General features: G+C 42.7%; 1 pseudogene; it reads left to right on the forward strand.

Annotated features, from left to right (window-relative positions):
- Window positions 1-6521: 6521 nt before the first annotated feature.
- Window positions 6522-6901, forward strand: LOC136150183 (ribosomal protein eL22-like; annotated as a pseudogene).
- The last annotated feature ends 1532 nt before the right edge of the window (window positions 6902-8433 follow it).

Raw genomic sequence — 8433 nt, forward strand, 5'->3', positions numbered from 1 at the left:
CCTGGTCTACCTAGCTCATATTTTTTCTACTGAGTTGACCAAAAATTCATTTGGGTTTTCCATAAGATGTTAGATGTGATGGAAAAAGAAAACCTGAACAAACTTTTTGGCCAACCTAATAGCTGTCTCTGGCAGCAGCTCACTTCCTGAGCCAGGTAGTTTAGAGTTTTTTAGGCAGTTGAGAAGGGAAAAATAAGTAAAAAGAAAGACTTCCTGAGTCTTCTGTTTCTTTAAAGCAATCAGTCTGAAATAATCCTTATACTAAAAAGACACATTTTGGGGTGGCCAGTTTTACTCCTCAAGAGCCAATAAGCACAAACAAAGATGTTTTCTGTATCATTAGTCTTATGTCACCATATACCTGCTGGCACGGCTGCAGACTCTTTTTAAACTGACGATAGGAAATGCTGGTGGCGAGCATGCACCACAACCTTTGAACTTGTGCTCTGGAGCCTGAGAACCTCAACTACTGAAGCCCACCCGCCCTAAAGCTTGCGCTCTGCAACAAGACACCACTGCAAGGCGAAGCCACCGCAGCGCGAAGCCTGCACTCTGTGACTAGAGAAAAGCCCGTGCGGTAGCAAAGACCCAGCACAGCCATAAATAAGGAAATAAAATTACTTTTTTCTTAAAAAGAAATACAGGTGAGGAACGGAACTTTCATACACTGCTAATAAGAAAACAAAACGTCCAGCCACTGTGAGAAAGAATTTGGCGATTTCTTATAAAGTTAAGGGCTTCTCTGGTAGCTCAGCTGATAAAGAATCCACCTGCAGTGCAAGAGACCCTGGTTTGATTCCCGGGCTGGGAAGATCTGCTGGAGAAGGGAACAGCTACCCACTCCAGTATTCGGGCCAGGAGAACCTCCATGAACTGTATAGTCCATGGGGTCACAAGGGCTTATCACATGATCTAGTAATCCTAGTCCTAGGTATTTACCCAAGAAAAATGAGAACTTACATTCACACAAAAACTTGCACTTAGCATATGGAGTAGTCAAAACTTGGGAACAATCTGAATATCCTTCAATGGTGAATGGATAATATAAATGTGTTATATTCATACAATGGAATAGTACTTGACAATAAAAAAGAATACCCAATCGACACATGCAACATTATCATAGATGCATCACAGATTTGTTAAGTGAAAGAACTCAAAAGGCTATATACTATATGCTTCCATTGATATGACTTCCTAGAAAAGGGAAAACTACAAGGATGGATAACATACCAAAGATGGTGAAGGGGAGGGAGTGTTCATGGGAAGAGGATAGCAAAGAAGAGAATTTGGTAGTGACAGAACTAGTCTGTGTCAGGATCATGGTGGTGGGTGCATGACACTAGGAATTTGTCAAAAATCCATAGAACTACGAAAGGAAAACTTCTCTGAGTGTAAACTTAATAATCTTTTTTTAATGAAAACAAAAACCCAAAGGGAATTGCTAACATGGCTCTTTGGACATAGCTCTGTTAAAGTGATGACATCAAACTGACACTATCAGACAGATGAAGGGATAAAGAAGATGCATATATATACAGTGGAATACTACTCAGCCATAAAAAGGAATAAAATCATGCCATTTGCAGCAACATGGATACAACTAGAGATTATCATACTAAATGAGGTAAGTCAGAAAGAGAAAGACAAATGCCATATGATGTCACTCATATGTGGAATCTAAAACAGGAAAGGGATGAACCTATCTATGAAACAGAAGCAGAATCACAATGTAGAGAGCAGACTGGTGGTTGCCAAGAGGGTCGGGGGGAGATGGGAGAGGGAAGGAGCAGGAAGTTGGGATTAACAGATGTAAACTTTTATACATAGAACGGATAAACAACCAGGTCCTGCTGTACAGCACAGGTAACTATATTCAATATCCTATGATAAACCATAATGGAAGAGAATATTAAAAAAAAGAATGTGTACACATGTAAGGGCTTCGCTGGTGGTTCAGACTGTAAAGAACCTGCGTGCAATGCAGGAGACCCAGGCTAGATCCCTGGGTTGGGAAGATCCCCTGGAGGAGGAAATAGCAATCCACTCCAGTATTCTTACCTGGAGAATTCCATGGATAGGAGCCTAGCAGGCTATACAGTTCATAGAGTTGCAGAGAGTCAGACACAACTGAACCACTAACACTTTTAACATACACATGTGTGACTGAATCATTTTGCTGTACAACAGAAATGAGGCAACACTGTGAATCAATGATATTTCAACTAAAAAATAAAATAAAAATGTAAAAAACAGGTCCCATCAAACTATCAAGCTTCAGACCACCTTTTCCTCCATCCTTGTGTATCAGGGATAGAGATGGGAAATTTTTCAAGGGAGCAAAGAAATGATCAAAGTTGCCTCCTCTCCCCTGCAGCTTCTCTCATCCCCCCTTTATGTAATCTCTGAGGTCAGACAGAAGCAGGTGCATCTGCAGGTATGGAGGATCCTTCTGCTGGGGTAGCCCAGGCACCCTTGGGGCATCCAGGGAGGCAGCATATATGGAGCTGGCCAAGCAGACCAGGAGGGCAAGGGGACCTCTGCATTCCTTTCTACTTTGTCCAGCCTGAAATTCAGGCCAGACAGGCAGACAGGGGGGCCAGGGCAGAAGCCTAGGTGGGTAGAAAGGAAAAATAAATCCCCTGTAAATTCCCAGAGTGAAAGAGGAGGAGAAGAAAGAGGTGAAGGAGATGCTGGGCAATGATCTCCATTTGCCATCCTGATCAGCCAGTTCCATCTTTCCACTAACTTGTTATGAGATGTTAAGCAAATAGCTGATTGCCAGTTAAAGTGGCAACTTAATAGTTTTGCCTCACCTTCTTCATCTATAAAGATGGAAAAATAATTGTACCCAGCACAGAAGATTATTGAGTTAATATTCGATCATTCACTCAATGGATATTCATTGCTCATCTATTATGTACCTGTCACTGCCTTAGGTGCTTAGGATAGAGATTAAAAATTCCTATTTTCGTGGGCTTTGCACTGTAGGGAGCAGAGACAGATAGTCACAAAGAGTGAATGTGTAATACAGTAGGTGGTGGAAGTGCTATGAAGAAATGAGGCTAGAAACTGACAAGAAGAGAGGGCCGGTTTATGCAGAATCATCAGGGAAGGGAAGACCTGCTGAGGAGATCCTATTTGTGCAGAAACCTGGAAGAAGTGAAAGGGTGGAGGGGTGGGGAGGGGAACCTTCCATGCAGAAGGAACAGCATGGGCGAAGACTATGGGGCAGGGCTCTGCTTGTCAAAAGCCAGGGTGGCTGCAGCTAGGGGAGAAGGGTAATGAGATCTGAGAAGCAGTGAGAGACCAGGGAATGAGGGGCTTGATGACCACCGTGCATGCTTTATCTTTTATTCATAGTGAGATGAAAAGACATTGACAGCCTTTGAGGAGTAACATGATCTGACCTGTGTTTTAAAAGGATCTCTCTGGACAGCCTGTGAAAAATAGATGGAGGGCAGCAGGGGTGAAGGTCAATTGGGAAGTTATTGCATAACCTGGAGGAGAGATGATGGTAGCTTGAACAAATGGAAACACACATATAATACCTCAAACAGAACCCAGAACAAAGAAAGTGCTCCGTCAGTGTTACCTAAAATTATTAATATTACTGCTGGTATCATCAATTTCACCATCATCATCATCATGGGTATGGAGTCAATAGGGACTTCCCTGGTGGTCCAGTGGTTAATATTCCCACTCCCAATGCAGGAGGCAAGGTTCAAGCCTGGTCAGAGAGCTAGGTCCTGCATGCTGCAACTGAGTTCACATGCTGCAGCTAAGACCTCACATGCCTAGATGAATATCGAAGATCCCACGTGTTGCAACTAAGACTTGGCTGCTGTGGTTGTTGTTCTCACTCTTTGTGAACCCATGGACTGCATGGTTCCCCGTCCTTCACTATCTCCCGGAGTTTGCGTAAACTCATGCCCTTTGAGTTGATGATACCATCCAACCATCTCTTCCTCTGTCACCGCCTTCTCCTCCTGCCCTCAATCTTTCCCAGCATCAGAGTCTTGATCAGTAGTTAACTGACTCTTCACATCAGATGGTCAAAGTATTCGAGTATTGGCACATAGACTTGGCACAACCAAATAAATAAATTAAAATAATTATTAAAAAAGTAGGGAGTCAGGGAGACCCTGAAACAGCCCATGGCCTCAGAGGGAATCAACACCAGACCCCTCTGAGCCCCACATGGTTCACTTGGTGGACCCAGAGCCTCTGGGTAATGATCTTCCACTGCCTTTGTGTTTCCCTCCCAATATGTTCCCTAAGAGAAATGACAGAGCTTTTTGACACTGCATTAGTTTGGAGAAGGAGCCAAATGGAGAAAGTCTAGGGGCATGGATCTCTAGAAGGGGGGGAAAGAAAATGAAACAAACTCAAGTCAAGAAGTGCAAGTTGGTCCTGTCTCCATCTGATCATCTCATTTCATCCTCAAAGTGTGTCCAGGAGGGGTGAGTTTACCTTCAGTTCTCAGATGAGAAAAACAGACCTTAGAAAAGCTAGCTGCCCAGGATCAGTAATAGAAGGGACATCTGACATAGGGGTGGTTGGTCTCCCAGGCACCCTTGCTCCTCGGGGTATAGCTCAGCCTCCGCAGTTTGGTTGTGTCCACGCTCTGATGTAGGTCTAAGAGCCCCATTCAAGACTCAGACCACAGGTCATATTTCCATGTGCTTCTCCATCTTCAGACTCCAACCCATGGAATCAACCAGCTGTGAGATCACTCTTTCTTTTGCACCTTTGTTTACAAAGCTAAGATTTCTTCTTCTTCATTGAGGGAAACCAGTAGATCACCAAGAAGTTTCATCTGTTTTGAGACTGTTGCTTTCGCAAACCTAAGAATAATATGCTCTTACCTGGTAGACCTTTCCAAACTCATCTCGGGGAATGCCAGCTGTCTATGCCAAGAAATCTGACCTCCTTGAACATTTCCGGCCTTTCGGTTCTCACCAAAAAAAAAGGGCGGGAGGTGGGGAGGAAATCTCATCAAAGCTTTTTCTCCCTGTGAAACATCATGTATAACTATGTAAAAAAAAATTAAGTATCCTTGGAGGAAAGGCTAATGCTCAGCTCAAGACAGGAAAAAGTACAAGATAAGCCAGAACATCTTCATACCAGAAACAAGGAAACTATCAAACATTATCAATGATTATGGGATTTGTGTCAAAATGACTCAGGAGCTGATTTGAATAGGCTCCCACTGGTCAAAGCTTGTGCAATTTCAGCATCAATATAAGGACAATTCCCTGTATTAAAAACATATAAAAATGTTTAAATTCATGAGTTTATAATGATACTCAAAAAATAAAATAAACTTTGTTGGTCATCTCCAAAGGGTGCTAAGGAACAAGCTCATTCTTTTGAAAATTGGCAAATAAAGGGAAAGAATCAAACACTTATCCTGCCTTTGCTATACATATGGTGGCATTGGTAACCAAATATTTTATAAGAAGAAATTTATATTAATAGAACTGTTATGGTTGCCAAATGAAGAGTGAATAACTGCCATATCATTTTGTAAAAACTAATGGATTATTTGATCTAAGAAAGGGCAGCCACGTGACCAAAAAGCAACTAGATATTGATACCTCCTGTTGGAAGAACACAGCACCAAAATAAATCAAACCTTGACCCCAACAAGCCTCCAGACCTAACTGACTGCCAGTTTACAGGTAATCTGGGGACAAAGAAACACACAAAATGACACCATGAAGTGTTAGTCGCTCAGTCATATCCGACTCTTTGCGACCCCATGGACTGTATGTAGACCACCAGACTCCTCTGTCCATGGAATTCTCCAGGCAAGAGTATTGGAGTGGGTAGCTAGCTATTCCCTTCTCTGGATCTTCCCAACTGAGGGATCGAACCCAGGTCCACCTGCATTGCAGGTGGATTCTTTACCATCTGAGCCACCAGGGAAGCCCCAAATGGCACCATAGCACCCAGCAAAATCAGATCATGGAAAAGTCTACAGGGTCAAGAACACAGGGTCTTAGAAACATAAATTCCAGAAGGAAAAAAAGATTGGAAATGGAAACTCTAGATTAAAGGATACATGAGACTTCTCCATCAATCAAAATATACACACCTTAGTGGAACCTGATAAAAACAAGTAAAGTGTAGAAAAAACATTTATGAGATAATCAATGAAATTTTGCTACTAATTAGATGTTTAATGAAATTGAGGAATTAACACTCACTTTGGGGTACGCACCAATTAGCTATCACTGAGTAACAAAGCACTCCAAAATTTAGTGACTTGAATCAACAGCTGTTTTATAGGCTCGTGATTTTGGGAGTCACCAGTTTGGGCAGGTATCATCTGCGATAGCTCAGACCTATCCTGCCCAGTGTAATCAGATCACTCATAGGTATGCACTCAGCTACGCCTCTGCCTCTCTCTCTGCAGGAGGCCTGTCACTTTCAAGAGGGTCAGCCTGGGCTTTAGGTGTCTCCATGTGCTGGCAAAGTGTTTGCAGCAACAACAAGTAAAGTAGGGCTATTCTCTAATGACACAGCTGGCCTTCAAGACGGCACCAAAGAAAGACGAGAAGCTTAAGAAGTCAACCTGGAAGCTCAGTGTGGAGCTTACTCATCCAGCAGAAGATGGAAGTTTTGATTCTGGAAATTCTGAACAGTTTCTATAGGAGAAAGTTACAATGAATGGAAAGACTGGAAACCCTGGCAAGGCTGTCCACACTGAACACTTCAGGAGTAAAATCGCCGCTGTTTCTGATAAACAGTTCTCTAAAAGGCCTTTACCAAGAAATTCCATGAAAAGAACAATCTTTGTGATTGGCTTGGTGTGGCTGCATCTGACAAGGAGACTTCCAAACTTCATTACTTACAGATTAGTCAAGATAAAGATGAATCTGACTCTGAGGACTAGATGAAGCCATCCCATAAAGGGATGCTAATGGGACGCTTTATTTGCTAATAAAACAAATAAAATATACAAGAGGAACTTCTTGAAGTGGACCTTTACTTTAAAAGCTTTCTAATGAATAAAAAAATTACTCTGTTAAAAAAAAAGAGCATTTATCATCTAGCAATAAATTTTCAATATATTTATATGCATAAATATATCTTTAATATGGTATATTATGATATTGCCACACAAATGATATGCTTCAAAGTAATCGAGAGTGGGTGGGCATGGAGATGAAAGAAGATTGCGATTTTATTGAGGTTGATGGATGAGTGTATGATGGGTGATTATATGGTTGTCTCTACTTTTGCATGTGGCTGAAGTTTTTAATGATATCAAGTTCTCTTTTTAATGACTGGTCAACTTCCAAATTCCATTGAGTCCAATGACAGGACCCAAGGGAAAGAAGGGCACCCTCATCATTGTAGCTGCTTCCAAATATCGTGTCCTGCTTCCAAATATCATGCCCTGCTTCCCAAGGTAAGGAGGACTGAGGTGACATCAGGGAAGCTTTTCCATGCCCTCTGCTTCCTTCCCGTCTCCGGAGAGTCACGTGAAACTGAACAACTTGAATAAGCCACATGATGGGTGAGTAGCTCGGTCAGGCCGGGCGTACACCATACCTATGATTTTATTTATTAGCATTCACTTTTCTTCCCAGGTTGTTTTGAAACTTGGAACACGGACCTCTTCTGGATGATAAATTGCAAACTACTGTAATTATTAACATAAAGAAGAATGAGAAAATGGGGACTCGGGAGCTGTAAAGAGAGTGGGGGAAAGAGGCAGGGGCCTCCATGAACAGGAAGTTAATAGAGGAGGAGGAAGAGCAAAGGAGATGAATCACATCCAACGGGAATCAATCAACATTCACCGCATGCATAATGTGTATTGAACATTTGTCTGGATAGAAAAGGGGAAAATGTTGAAGTAAATGGGACGTATTCGTCCTCTTAAAGTGCCCACTGCCATTTATTCACTCAAAACATGTATCAGAGTGCCTACTGCATGCCAGGCTCTGTTGGAGGCTAGATGATAATAAAAAGATGATTTAACACACTTTTCCAATTGGCATTAATGAGGGCTGTTCCAGTTGTAATAATACATTACAATTCAAATCAGCTTTAAGCAGAAATGAGAACTTACTGGCTTGTGTAACTAGAAAGTCTAGGGGTGGCTTCAGGCGCATCTGGATCCAGGTGCCGCAGCGATGTTGCCAGGAACCTGTCTCTCTCCATCTCTTGGACCAGCTTCCTTCTGTGTGGGCATCATTCCCAGGCAGACTTTCCCACTGGCAGCAACAAGTTTACATCCTACAATGTTGGCAGCAAGTGTCCTGGGATTGGGGCTCTCTGGAACAGCGTGGCCCAGGGCCCGTTCCCAGCCAGGGAGAAGGAATGCTCAGATGGGCCAAGCCTAGATGGCAGGCCTGGCTTTGCGACTAGGGAAGAGGCTGGACCTGCTCAGCCTCAGCACAGACAGAGAGAGGAGAA

Source organism: Muntiacus reevesi, chromosome 18, assembly GCF_963930625.1.
Source record: "Muntiacus reevesi chromosome 18, mMunRee1.1, whole genome shotgun sequence".
In the NCBI taxonomy this organism is placed as follows: domain Eukaryota; kingdom Metazoa; phylum Chordata; class Mammalia; order Artiodactyla; family Cervidae; genus Muntiacus; species Muntiacus reevesi.